This window comes from Giraffa tippelskirchi, chromosome X (genome assembly GCF_054371585.1).
Source record: "Giraffa tippelskirchi isolate mGirTip1 chromosome X, T2T-mGirTip1v1.2.pri, whole genome shotgun sequence".
Lineage (NCBI taxonomy): Eukaryota > Metazoa > Chordata > Mammalia > Artiodactyla > Giraffidae > Giraffa > Giraffa tippelskirchi.
The window spans coordinates 17,508,822-17,522,826 of record NC_137289.1 but is presented as its reverse complement, the minus strand read 5'-3'; the positions used below and the strand labels follow the sequence as shown (position 1 = coordinate 17,522,826).

Here is a 14,005-nt window from a genome sequence, read left to right as displayed (position 1 = left end):
GGGTCACCTTAATGTGGGTTGGCATATCATCTTCTGATTAGGACTAAAGTTCTGAGCACAGCTGCGTGGGTGTGAGCAGCCAGGCAATGCCAGTCCTTCCATTTCACATACCCAGGATAGGCACCCTCCATCCTCCTAGTCCTAATAGCTTCGGCAGCTTCTGGACTCTCTGTGATGATGCCAGGTTACTCTTTTCTGTCTTTTTTGAGAGATCGGGGATGTTCACCTTTGCAAAAACTAGAAGAAGGGACTTTGCAAGACGGTTCCTCTAGGCACAGTGTAAGGAGCTGCAGTCTTGCTGCTCTCTGGGCCCCAGTCTCCTTGTGTTTATAAGAGCGGTAGTAACATTTGCTGGCACCAGACCACTCAGGATTTCCAGTTTCATCCATCAAAAAGGTTGCTGCATTTCTGCCTTCCCCTCCACCCCGCCCCATCCCATGCTCTGTCCCACATGCAGTGTAGGGCCTGTCATTTCAGTTAGGGTAGTAGTCTTTGTTACATCTACTTGATACAGAATTCTCCAGAGATTTTTAAATATGTATATTCAAATATATTAAACCCTAGATAGAAAATATAAATCCTAAAGATATTAAACCCCAAAGAGTGAACAAGTAGGACAGCTTTTTAGAAGTGTTTAATCTGAATTTGGTCAGTTTCATCAGTTAGAGTGGTAGTCAGAGGTCCTTCCCACTTTCTCTCAGCTGCCAGCAGTGATCGACTCTTCCACCTTCAGGTTTAAGTCCTGGCATTACTATCAGCCCCAGCCTTTATCCAGAAGCGTTGTTTTCAAACTTTTTTGTTAAATGATAAAAGCCTGTCCTCAAATAAAGCTTTAGGTCTAACCACAGGAGAGGACACCAAGCCGGAACCACCTTGGCTCAAGTAGGAGGCTGCAACTCTTCTCCAAGGAGCCCTAGGGCAGTTGAAAAAGCTCTGTTTAAGGAGCTGAGGTTTTTGCTCTGTGCCCTTTCACAGGTCTTACTTTTATTTTTCCACAGAAACAAACACCAGGTTGTTTAAGGACATACACAGAAAAGCTAAAAACATTCTCCCATCAACTGAGTTGGAAATGCTGGCCAGGTGAAACTTGGCCAATCACATACATTGTTTGCCCTTACTAATTCCAATGTAGTTTGCAGCCTTGACAAACTTTGTCAGTAAGAAAACCTCAGTAGAAACTATGTGTACAAGACTGTATTCTTAAAATGGACCATTTTAGTTGAAGTCCTTTGAAGGTATATTTGAAGTGGTTTTCTGATATTAACAATTCCCCCAATGACATCTTTAATTTGACTAAAACTTAACATCTTTGGGTTTTCTTGGAGAGCAGTGAGCTTCTCAAGTGAGTTAATGAAATAGAATCCATTAAGTCCTGCTTCACTGTGACAGAAATCTATGGCATTGATTTTAAAGTAATAGCTCAACAGTCACAATGCTGTGGTGTCTTGTGATCTGTTTTCCTTTCTTTTATTCATTCATTCAGCCCTTCTGTGGACTAGGTCAGGAATATAAGAGTGAGCAAAACAAAAAGAAGGATACATTTTGGTTTAATAGTCTTCAAGGGTAGGACATCCCTAGATTATTTTCACTGCTGCAGATGAGGAAACTGAAGCTTGATTTTCCTTTTTAAAAGAAATTGCCCAGTATTGAGTAGACCGGTATGGGTTCAGGGGTGCAAACCAAAGTTCCTATCTCCAGTTTGCTCCTTGAGCCTGTGAATTATGTTACCTCCATATGAGCTTGTGCAGCTATGTCTGGGACCCAAATGCCCCCAAAATGAAAACAAATGTAACTGTGTATTTCACACTCTTGTTTTTAAAAGTTTATTTGGAAAAATCGGACAGTTAAGGAAAATGGACTTTGCAGTTTCCACATGAGGATATATTTTGGGTTTCTTTAATGATAATGTATCCTGTTTTATGTTTAGCACAGCATTTATCACAGGTAAGCTTTATAATTCAAGAACTTGAAATTGTTCCCTTTGGCTGCCCAGTAGGTATGGAATTACTTGGAACAAAAACTTGAATACAGTGTAATTCTTAATGCATACTTGAGCTGGGTATTCTATGTATTACTTTTTGTAGTACAGATAATACTGTCAATTAAGGAAACATTTAATTTCACTTGTAGGAAATATTTGTATCATTGACATATGGTCACTTTCAGTATCGATTTGGCAGTTGTTAATATTCACAAAACAAACTTTTTAAGAGTAGTAGTCATGGTGATTTGATTCGTACCATGTATATCCATGTGACCGCTTTTCTTGGTGCACTAGTAGTAAGCAGAAAAAGCAGCCCAGATGTGTCACACAGGCCTAAAGACTTTGGAAATCTTCCGTCTAGAGCCGAGGTCTCAAGCTGGTGGGCTGGATCTGGCACACAAAGGTGTTCTTTAAAAATTTTAAGTGAATTGCCAATCAGTTAGAAATTGAGAGATTTTACTTTTTTCAAAAAAAAATCCAGATTTTCATCTTCTCTTGAAATATCAGAAGATCTGGCAGCATCGAGCCTGCATTCCTGTTGAGCAATGCTAGGCTGGAGCCAAATAGCTGCTGTATCTTTAGATAGAACATGAGCTCTGAAACTTGCCACAGTGTCCACCACCCTGTTATCTCCTTGACACTAAGGACAAGGGTCGGGTGCCATTATCTGAATGTCTTACTCTTTTGTAAGACCTGCTTGGCTCTTACACACGTGACTTTTCAACCCCAGGTCTATTGCACTATTGCGACTACAAAGTTAGAGCTATTCTTCCTCTCAAAATAGCAGTGTGTGAATTTTCAAGTGCATACTAGGTGATGCTCATTTGAAGGGAATACCTTAAAAGGGTTGAGGGTAAACATCTTAGAGGAGGGATAACTTCTGATGGGACCTGATTCAGAGCAGGAGCATCAGTACTATGTCTTTGTTTCGGCATGTGAACTTTTAGTTGCGGATCTCGCTCTGTGACGGGATCAAACCCAGGCCCCCTGCACTGGGCAGGTGAAGTCCTAGCCACTAGACCAGTAGGAAACCCCAGCTTTTACTTTATATCTTGTTTTTTTAAATTAAGTGCTTCTGTTGAAAGAGTGAGATATGTTAAAGGTCACAAATCATGAAGTAGGAATTGAAGCTTTGAATTGTATAATTACAGAAGGATATGTTTATGAGACTTAAAGAAACTTATAAAGAAGACCACAGAAAGTAGTATAATTGTCAAATCCCTGGAAGTATGATGACTTGTAAACTATACAATGATCAAACTCTGGGGACTGCCCTGGTGGTCCAGTGGTTGGGACTCCACACTTACACTGCTGTGGCCCCAGGTTCAATCCCCGGTTGGGGAATTAAGATCCTGCAAGCTGTGCCACATGGCCACACACAAAAAAAATTGATAGAACTCAGAAAGGAAGAGATCAATGGAATCAAATATATAAAAATGTGCTGACAGAGTAGATCTTAAGTATTCTCACCACACAGAGACAGAGTGGTAACTGTGAGGTGGTGGCTATATTAACTTGATAGCAATAGTCTTTTCACAGGGTATGCATGTCAAGCCATCACGTTGTATTGTATACCTTAAATATGTACAGTTTTTGTAATTATGCTTCAGTAGAGCTGGGGCAAAATGTTGAAAAGGAAAACAGGCCAGGAAAAGTTTGTGGTGAATATGACAGGATAATTGGTTTCCATATTGTGCACGGAGTTCATATAGATTGTAAGGCCTGGCATATCAGAGAGGCCTCATCACTGTTGGCTAAATGAATTCTCCAGTAGGGAGATAGGTAAAAGACATTCATGTTCTATCGCAGAGTAAATGAACACATGGAAAAATGTTCAGCATCACAGATGTGCAAAGATGAGCGTATTCAAATAGCAATGAGCTACATTTCTCATCTGTTAAGTCAACAAAAACAAAAAGAAAACCTGATGCTAATACGGTTACCTTGGAAGCAGTAAACACTTACTCATTGCTGGTAACATTGTAAGTTGGTAAAAAGCTTTTTTGGAACATTATTTGGCAATATATGGCAAAAGTCACAAAGATTGGTACCCCTTGATCCAGTAATCCTATCTGGGGGAAATGTGTTCTAAGAAACAAGCTGTTCTAAGAAAAGAAAAAAGCTGTATGTTATGGATATTCATCACAGTGTTGTTTATAAGGACAAAAATTAGAATTTAAACATCCAACATTAGAGAAATGGTTCATTTATTCAACAAATAGTTTTGGATAAATAATTATGATACTTCTGTGTAGTGGAATTCCATGTATCTGTTCCAAATTAAAATTTTGACACTTGCAAAGCAGTATGAAAGAATTTGTATAATACAACCTGATTAAAAAATGTAGGATGCAAAATGGTATATGTGCTGTGGTTATAACCTTGTCAAGTGACGTGTACATATGGAGAAGAACTAGAAGGCACCTGGACAAATGTAAGTAGCACTCTGTTTGAGGTTTTATTTGTGTTGTTACCCTATTTGTACACGTTAGACACTGAGAGTCTTCAGCTTTTACCTCTTAAGTCAACGCCACATCACAAGCAGTGATGTTTCCATTGATCACATAGTAGGTATTTAGTACATAATTGTGAAACACAGTGAAGACTCCTGCCCAGGGCCTGAATGCCAAGCTCTGATAGCCTAGTTCCTTCTTGCTTGCTTCATTCCACCACCCCAAGCCTCCCCCTTTTCTTCTGTGGTCTGTGGCAAGGCATCTTGGTGTCCCATGTGACAAGGTGTAACTGTCTGTCTCGGAGCTTCTCATTGGCGTGCAGCAGGGCCGGGGTGGACCTTCATGTGTCCAGATTCTGTGTTCACTGCAGTGAAGCCATGATGAAGGGCAGCACCCGTTTCGGCTCCTGGTTTCCATCAAAGAAGCAGCAAAACCCCACCTCAGTGTCCTGAGCTTCTCACGGCACCCCCTCCCCTCCAGCTGTGCTCCCGTCTCCCTGCACTCAGTATACTTTTCTCCTTTAATTAGGTCAGTTACTTCATGTCTGTTTTTCTTTTTTGACATGGTTTCCTCTGGCTGTGGGGCCACATATTTTCCCCATATGTCATTGCCTCTGGAGCTTCATGTTGCAATCGTTTTTCAAGGGGAACAGAGAGCACACTGCTGAGGGGGGCTGCTCTTGACTCTCTGCCTGCCCTTTGCCGGCATGAGCATTCCTATTTCTTTTGGGCCTCGTTCTGTTTGGTTTCGTAGTCTTCATCGTCAGTTATGTTTGGACTGAAAGATACTTAAGTAAAAATAACGGTAAAGTCAGAGAGATGTCTGGCAAAGGTGCAGCACATTTGTTAAGGTTGCTGGTTTATTTATCTCCCCTGTCTCCATGGTGACTAAATCCAGGGCTGGGATTTAATGGACTTAATTTTGACCTCTTGTACATCTCTTGACTTTCCCAGCCTCTGATATAGAGAGAATTCATTTTTACCGTAAGAGAGAAACTTGCTCACTTAGAGAAAGTGTCCGAATTGGACTCTGGAAAAGTGGTATCTCCAGAGTCTTCGATTCTTCTGCTGTGTTCAATCAGAGTTCATGGGGCACTTGTAGAGAAAGTGAAGTCTTTTAGATAAACATGCACATACACATACATACATAAACATGTGCAACATTACCATTGGCCCCAGGAAATACTTTTTTTTCAATTAAAATATTGTTAATGCGAATTAACTTTCAGTGAGAACTTTTTAAAAGTGAATCTTTTCTAAGAATATTAAATCAATTGGAACACTGATTAGATATTACAATTTTTTATTTTTAAAAAGTATCTCCTTTATCTATTACATCATTCTAAGTCTCCATGCATAGATATGTTGAAACCATATTTCAGAGTTCAAATGTATTAAACTGGAAAGGTTAGATTTGACTAGGATTCCCACAGAAGAAGTCAGATTTGGACATTGGAATTCAAATCTAGTGCTTTGTCCATACCCAAATGATGTGAAATGAAAACATGGATCTCTGAGCACTAAGATAGGTAGAGTCAAACCGTCTTGAACTTGAAGTTGGTTCAAATCATTTTGTATAACTTTTTATCCTCTTCCGTATGATACTTTGAGACTTACAAGATACTTCAGTTTTAGGAAATTTAATAATATATCACAAATCGAGTCAGTGCCATATTTAATGCTAGTGTATAGCGTGTTAGTTTACTCATAGATAATTTATCTATTTGCAAGTCCTTTTATCTTCTCTAGGAACAAGCTCACATATGTTAATTTTCTTTAAAACCAAGCAAAGGAATTAGTAAATGATTCATGAGGACTGTACAAAGACTGAGACAAGAGAAGCGACTGAAGTGCCCTTACATCCTTATTCCTCAATAAAATATTAGTGTTAAAGTCTGTCATCAAGTTCAGTTCAAGCCTGATAGGAACTCGTGAATACTTAATGTTTTTATTACAATTTTGTAACATCATAAAATTCAATGGATGTGGAAGTTGTTTTAAGGTTTTCTCCATCATCAACTCTTCTATTAATAGTACAGAGACTTGAGAAGCCAACAACAGATGCTCACTGGTGAAAGAAATCCATACTTGTGAGACGAATGTTGGATACTCATTTAAGTTCTGAGGTTGAAACCTTGCTCAAGTGTCTTACAACTGTGAACTTAGAAAATTTATGAGATTAAGGTCATAGTCATATACATTTTATTATGATCAGTACAATAAGCATAGCTGAGGTCAAAGCTTTTACAGAAGTTAAAACGTCAAGGCCCGAAGCTGTTAACAGTGTTTGTGGAAGAATAGCAAGCACTTTTATCTTCATCACTATTCACATCAACATCATTATCATCATATCATCCTTGTGTGTTGAAAGCCTACTGTGGAGAACTGTGCTTATTCCTCATGTCTTTAATTCTTAATGGTTTACTTTTGTTTTAGTGGGTCTAAGGATGAAATCAATTTAAATTTAAAAAGGATGAAGTATGTTAAAATGGGTTCAGAATAGTAGCCTCATTCTGCTATCCTATCAGCCAGATAATTCCTTCTTTGTATAGCATGTCTCACTGAAGGATCTCCATCTGATGGGTGAGCATTTAATTTCTGTACCATTTCTTCACCTGAGTAGGAAAGCAGTGGTCCTTAGGTAGTTTGGTGAGAATTGGTGGTCTTTCCAAGACTATGGAAACCTCTTAAGCCATGTGAGATGTATGTGTTATGACCATTTTTATACCTGCTTTGTGCATGCCTGCTAAGTCGCTTCAGTCGTGTCCAACTCTTTGCGACCCTGTGGACTGGAGCCTGCCAGGCTTCTCCGTCCATGGGATTCTCTAGGCAGGAATACTGGAGTGGATTGCCATTTCTTCCTCCATGGGATCTTCCCAACTCAGGGATCGAACCCGCATTTCTTATGTCTCCTGCACTGGCAGGCAGGTTCTTTACCACTAGCACTGCCTGGGAAGCCCATACCTGATTCAGGGGTATGAATTAGTAATTTCCCTAAGATATTCCAAGTGTTTCTTTCCCAGAACCAGTAGAGTTTTTCTGTGGACTCTGGTGAGGAGTTTGTGTATGTAGTATCAGTGTACGTGGCTAGGGGATTCATAATCCATAGTGTGTTATTCACTAAATTAGGTTCAGATGCTCACTCAGAGCAACCTACAGGTGTCCATATAATATACTTCACCCTCAAATGCTGCAGCATGCATATCATTATGTGGTTGCAATTTGGAAATTCTTAGACCTGCTATCAGATTTGCTAAGATTCTGACACTTTGGTGGTGGCTAGGAAAAGATGTAAGTTGAATGTGAAAAAAAGCCCCATTTTCAGACTCGGGGGACTTTTTGTTTATTTTTAACTACCAGTGAGTGAAAAGCACTTCATATCGCTGCCCTTTATCTCCCACATGACACAGTCACATTATTTGTAGTGTTGAAACTTGAAAGGCCCATGTAGGAAATAAGAATTGAGGGTCTTGTTTATTAGGAGTAAAACCGGAGAATTGGTGTTGAGGATAGTGGGGCAGGAGGTTTGAGTTAAATACTAGAAGTGATGAGGAAAGGGATTACCGAAACAGGAAGTTACCAGCATGATAGCATTATACAAAATCTTGAGAGGGTTCCGTGGCTGTTTATATTACCTAAGGATGGTAGATTTTATAAACACTAACTACAAATAGAGGGTCCTTCTGACCTATTGGTTTTCACATTATATTCCATGGAACCCTATAACTCATAGAAATGTTTCAGAGATTTCACCAACATTTGAATTAGATTTTTTAACGTGCATCGAACTATTTTAAAGACAATAAAAAAGCAACAGACACCTTCAACTGTGTTTCGTAGTAAATTTTAACATATGCGAGAACACCTACTGAATGACTTTAAAATAAGTAAAGGTTATTAATGTCAGCTTAAAATAAAAATTTGAATAACACTTATCTGTCATCCATCAAAGTCAGGATAATATTTCTGTTGTGGGAATAAAGACAAAAGGTCTTCAGTGAGACCATTACACTAAAGCCATGTGTTAGGGCATCGGCCTGCAAAAGCTGAAGTTACATTTTGGTTTCCAGTTACCATGAGCACTTATCCATCTGTTATATTTAGATTTTTTTTTCTAGTACCTTTAGGAATCTGGAAACAGATGAGTATTGCTTTCAACTTGAAACCACCATAAAAGGGGAGAGGTAGTCAAGAGGCTGGAGGCGGGCTCCAGTGTCATCCCTCAGATGGGGCCGTGTGAATGGATTAGGGAACCTTTCGAAAGGTCTCTCTCTTGGCCCATAGCTCAAAGTGCTCAATACAAGTCTGAAAATGTATGGGTGCAATAGTACAGTTCATTAGGAGATTTTCAGGGCTTCTTTGACGATGCTCGAAAAGTCTTAACAATGGCTCTGGCTTCTTTCTTTCACTTGGAGGACGCCGTACTCACTTTGGTCCTTTCGTTCTGGGTTGGACCACATTCCCTGCCTGTGGTCTAAGCCAGTACCTGCCTTGTTTATCACTGAAGTTGATTATTTTTAAGTGTTTGCTTATCTATTTTTATTTTCTGCTAACATTTTGTTATGAAGATTTCCAAGTTGCAATGATGGTGTGAGGAATACCTGTATCCCCAGCCTCTGAAGTGTACCATTAGCATTTTACTCTACTTGTCTGATGACATATCTAGTCATCCCTCTGTCTGTATCTATCAATACAAATGATTTTGGGATGCATTTCCAAGAATATGTGGTAAGATTTCACCAGTCAAGTAAGTTCATGTATTTTACATAACTTTGAGTCTGGCTTTTTGAACAGTATACAAATATGCCTAAAGTGGCATAGAGTCCGTGAAAGAAGATGTCAAATAGATACCCCACTTTTACTGGGCAAAAAAATTAGGAGCCTTATTTTAAAAGTCACACATTTTCTGGAATTCTGGCATGGAGTTAGAAAAGAATACTGGCTTATTTTTAAATCTGGACTTTTTTGTGACTCAGACATTGCTGACCCCTGATAGAGAAGGGGGGGTATGCTTGTAAATTTTGTTTTCATCGTTGAGACAGGAGCCAAATAACTTCCAGTTCTTACAGAGAGGCGGGATATCATCTTTAAAAGTATTTTAAAAAATACATCAGTGTTGGTCACTCCAACAAAATCTGTTGCATTTGGAAAACGGGAACAATTAACTAAGGACTGAATTTGCTCTCTGCTGGATCCTGTCCCAAACCCTGGTGTCAAGGTGTTAAGTGCAAATTATTAAAAAACACTCTTGTTACAATTGGGAACACTGAGACTGGGATGGAGATGAGAGGTTTTCAGTGTGGCTTTTGCCCCCTTGATGTGGAAAGCACGCCCTCTGCATTGTTCTTTTTATTCTCAATCCCCAGAATCCCATCCAAACTCTCTCCCTTGGCCCCAGGGTTGGCTGTTTATATTTCCTTCTGGAAGTCTTCCCTTGCACCCCTGAGTTAGCTGGCTGAAGAGCCCTTAAAAGCATTTCCAATGAGTTGGGCCCCCTCCATATAGGGGCTAATCCCGCAGTTTCCACTTCAGTTCCAGCTGCTGTTGCCTGGGTAGAAGCAGATCTCTTCGATGCTTCCAAGCTGTGAAACTTCCAAGAAAAATTTAATGTTTAGGAATAAAAAGTTAGGATTGGGGATGTGGGTGAAGAACTGGGTGGTTAGATATATCTTAAATGTGTCAGAAGAACATGGATTTAAAAAATTACCTATAGGGAGTTGTAAAAATTTAAGCAATGCCCTGAGACAGACACACTGCTTCTTTAAAACCCATTAGAAGTCCTTAGCGCCATGAAAAGGATAATGCCCTTTGGTCTTGGAAGAGACTTATTAGGTTGCAAAGGTCTCGATTCCTGTACTACTTACTTGCTCTTTGATCTGAGACTTTCATAAGCTCCGATAATAAAATGGATTTACTGTATATGATGTAGTAGAGAGGTTTAAAACTATATCTAGTTTCTGTTATAATTCAGGTTTTTGAATGAGTACTATTAATCTGATTTAATTTTGTTTGAAAACTGTTATTTTGTATATGAATACTTTATATTCTGTCATTCATATGTACAGGGCCACCCTGGAGTAAATGACATGTCCACAAAACAGTTTAGAAACTTCATTTCCTGACTGCAAAACAGATGTTCAAACCACATAGAAATTGATTAGACTGTGTACCTAGCAGGAAGGTGGAAAGCTTCTAGATTTATGGGGACAGGTGACAGTATGAGCTTCTATTCTTAGTCTGCCCTTGCTCCCCTCTCTTAAGGCAAGACAGTTAATCTTTTTAACATCTCAGTTTATCCATCTGTAACACCTGTACTCTTCTTTCATGAAAACAGTACCTGGTGTATATTTGATAGCATTTGAGGACTTGATATAGAAAGTGGCATCAAGGTACAATTACTTTGTAGAAATTATTCGTATGTTGAATGATAATCTTGACAAATTACTAATTACTACATTTAGAAAGTTACAACTCTGGAGGGAATTGATATTTGATATTGTTGTCCTGTGTGTTCTAAGTTACCATCATAACAGTAGGAAAATAAACCCTGTTTTGGCTGTGTTACAAAGGGATTAACTCACTTCTTCAAGTGGTTACTAAATCTCCAGCCCTCTGACAACAAATAAAAAGTGCTCCTTGTTTTATTTAATTTTTCTGGGAAAAAAAAAGTCTTCTGACCAACCTTGGCTTAATTTTTTCTTCTGTGGAGAGCTTTCCAAGTTGTTTTCTTTGTAAAGAATGAAGGATAAACCATGTCAGTTACATAAAGCAACTTAAAATTACCCTCTACAAATAGGCAGAGGAGTATGCTTTTGATTTTTAGATCAAAGCAAAGAACCAAGATTATGTAGAACTTGCTTATTATATATTTGTTTCCTGCTACTTGTGCCTTTGCAAAGAATCAAATATTAACTAAACAGCTAGAGGATTAAATAATTAGATCCTAAGGAAAATTAGAATACCCATATGCCTATTTTCTAAATTCTGTATCCTTGGAAGTTTTGGGCTAACACGAGAGAAAGAGAATCCTTGCCAGTTCTTTCACAGTGTTCTGCTACTAGATTTTAATGGTGTATAAATGTGTGTATGTTAACTATGAAATTTTTGTAAGTCGTGTGAAAAGTGAAATCCACTTGAAAAATTAAAAGATACTATCTACTTAGGTCCAAAGCCTGATTTTTATATATATTTTTCTTTTACAGATTTTTTTATACTACTTTTCAGTTCATATAGTACTTGGACACACAGGATTTAATTTGGTTCCTAAAACAATCCTATAGGGAAGGCAGGTCAGGTATTCATGTCCCCATTTATTGATGAGGAAGAAAAATTAACTTGGCTTGTGATCAGGTAAACAGACAGGGGGTTTTTGATTCCATGTCTGTTGCCCATTCATTGAGTTACAAAACAATGAAGCCAACCAAACGTTCACTGTTCTGTGCATTAAATGCAAACTTAAAATAAATGTAACTTTTATAATTTTGTCTTCATTTATTTTGACAAGCATAACTTGTAATTGATTTTGCACTTGCTAAAAACTTTCAAAATTAAATGTCCTTTTTCACAGTTCCTGAATTCATCTTTTCTCTGTACACTCCCTTGTCCAGTGTAGTCATTTATATAGCATATTTTGGCATTTATGACCTTAAATGAGTAGACAGCTTGAAGAGAATTAAAATTAGTTTGTTTTTGTGATTTTTAACATACTCCTGGCCCTCCACACTGACCTGCCACAACACCGTGACTGAGGATCCCTGTTTTAACATCTAACAAAAATCACTGGTAGACATACGTTTTAACCAGTTGCATATATTATGCTAATTTATAAGCATTAATCCCTTTTCCTGAAACCCAAAGAGTTAATTTTGTAAATGTGCACTGTGATATTGGAGTGGGAGTGGGAATGATATTTCTTTTTCTTGTTTGTCAGAGAAACAGGGAGGAACACTGTAAGTTGGTAAGTCAGCACGAGTTACCTGGCTTCTGTTAGTTATGTGAACTTTAAAAAAGCAAGTGCCCGTTTCAGAAAAGACTGACTTTTTTTTTTTTTTTTTTTTTTTTTTATAAATTTATTTATTTTACTTGGGGGCTAATTACTTTACAATATTGTAATAGTTTTTGCCATACATTGACAAGAATCAGCCATGGGTTTACATGTGTTCCCCTTCCCGAACCCCCCACCCACCTCCCTCCCCCTCCCATCCCTCTGGATCATCCCACTGCCCCGGCCCCGAGCCCTTGTCACATGCATCGAACATGGAATGGTGCTCTGTTTCACATATGACAATACACATGTCTCAATGCCATTCTCCCAGAACGTCCCACCCTCACCTTCTCCTTTTGAGATGATAGACATCAAGTTGCTCTTCTGCTTTACAGAAGGAACACTCACAGGGTCCATTTAAAGCTCTGATGCAGAACTGGAAAATCCCTGACAGGTTTCCATAAAGAAGGTGTGCAGTGTTGCCTTCCGGGCGGGCAAGGTGAAGGTCAGCCGTGTGACTCAGCCACACCAGCTCTGGCTCAGTGCTGAGCAGGGGCTCCCATGCCCGTCCGCTGGCCTAAGAGGCCCTGTGCTCAGCTCAGCTGGCTCCAGTCCAGCTTCTCCCCAGCTGAGAAGCCACCTTTTATTTTGTTCAGTAGATAAAGAGGAGACCATGAACCTGTAAAAGTCAAATAACATATATCCTTTATACCTTTTCTGCCCAAAGAGCTGATGAACACTAAGCGCCTCCTCAATCTCGAGGGATCACATCTTGGTTGTCACCGGTGCCTCACAGTGCAGCACTGCACCGCGATGAGCACGTGTGTATGTTGTCAGGATAAGTGTTTGACTCAGTTTATTGTCTTGTAACTCATTGGCCAAGCATCGTGGTTTGGTGCAAAGAGCACTCAACTTGGAATCAAAAGCCACTTCCTGTCTGGGTGGCTTATTAGCTGAAGGTAACCTTAATGTCGGAGAAGGCAATGGCACCCCACTCTAGTACTCTTGCCTGGAAAATCCCATGGATGGAGGAGCCTGGTAGGCTACAGTCCATGGGGACGCTAAGGGTCAGACACGACTGAGCGACTTCGCTTTCACTTTTCACTTTCATGCATTGGAGAAGGAAATGGCAACCCACTCCAGTGTTCTTGCCTGGAGAATCCCAGGGACGGGGGAGCCTGGTGGGCTGCCGTCTATGGGGTTGCAGAGAGTCGGACACGACTGAAGTGACTTAGCAGCAGCAGCAGTAACCTTAATGTAGTTGGCATGGGATTTCCAAGTGGCATCTTCTTTGCCTGAACAAAAATAATCTGCCGTTTTAGTAAGCTTTGGTGGGTGCTGCCTGATCCACTTGAGATCTCTTCAGCCTTTTCCTTTCTGTCTCTTTCCTTGTAAATAAATCACAACGCTGCTGCTTTTAGTGCAAGTTGACCCTTGGTGTTAGAGAAAGGCAGTCTAATCAAACTCATCAACTTTTTTAGTTGATTCATCCCGTCATTTTAAACTTTGCATATTTCTTACATCAGTGTTTGTAATAATAGACTTGAAATAACTTATATGTCTATCCATAACAAACTATAAATTG

At 39.4% G+C, this 14,005-nt stretch overlaps 1 protein-coding gene across 20 annotated transcripts in view; it reads left to right on the top strand.

Annotated features, from left to right (window-relative positions):
- The window catches only part of FHL1 (four and a half LIM domains 1), a 56,371-nt gene that overhangs the window by 22,272 nt on the left and 20,094 nt on the right, over positions 1-14,005 (top strand). The gene's annotated exons all lie outside the window — the stretch shown is intronic.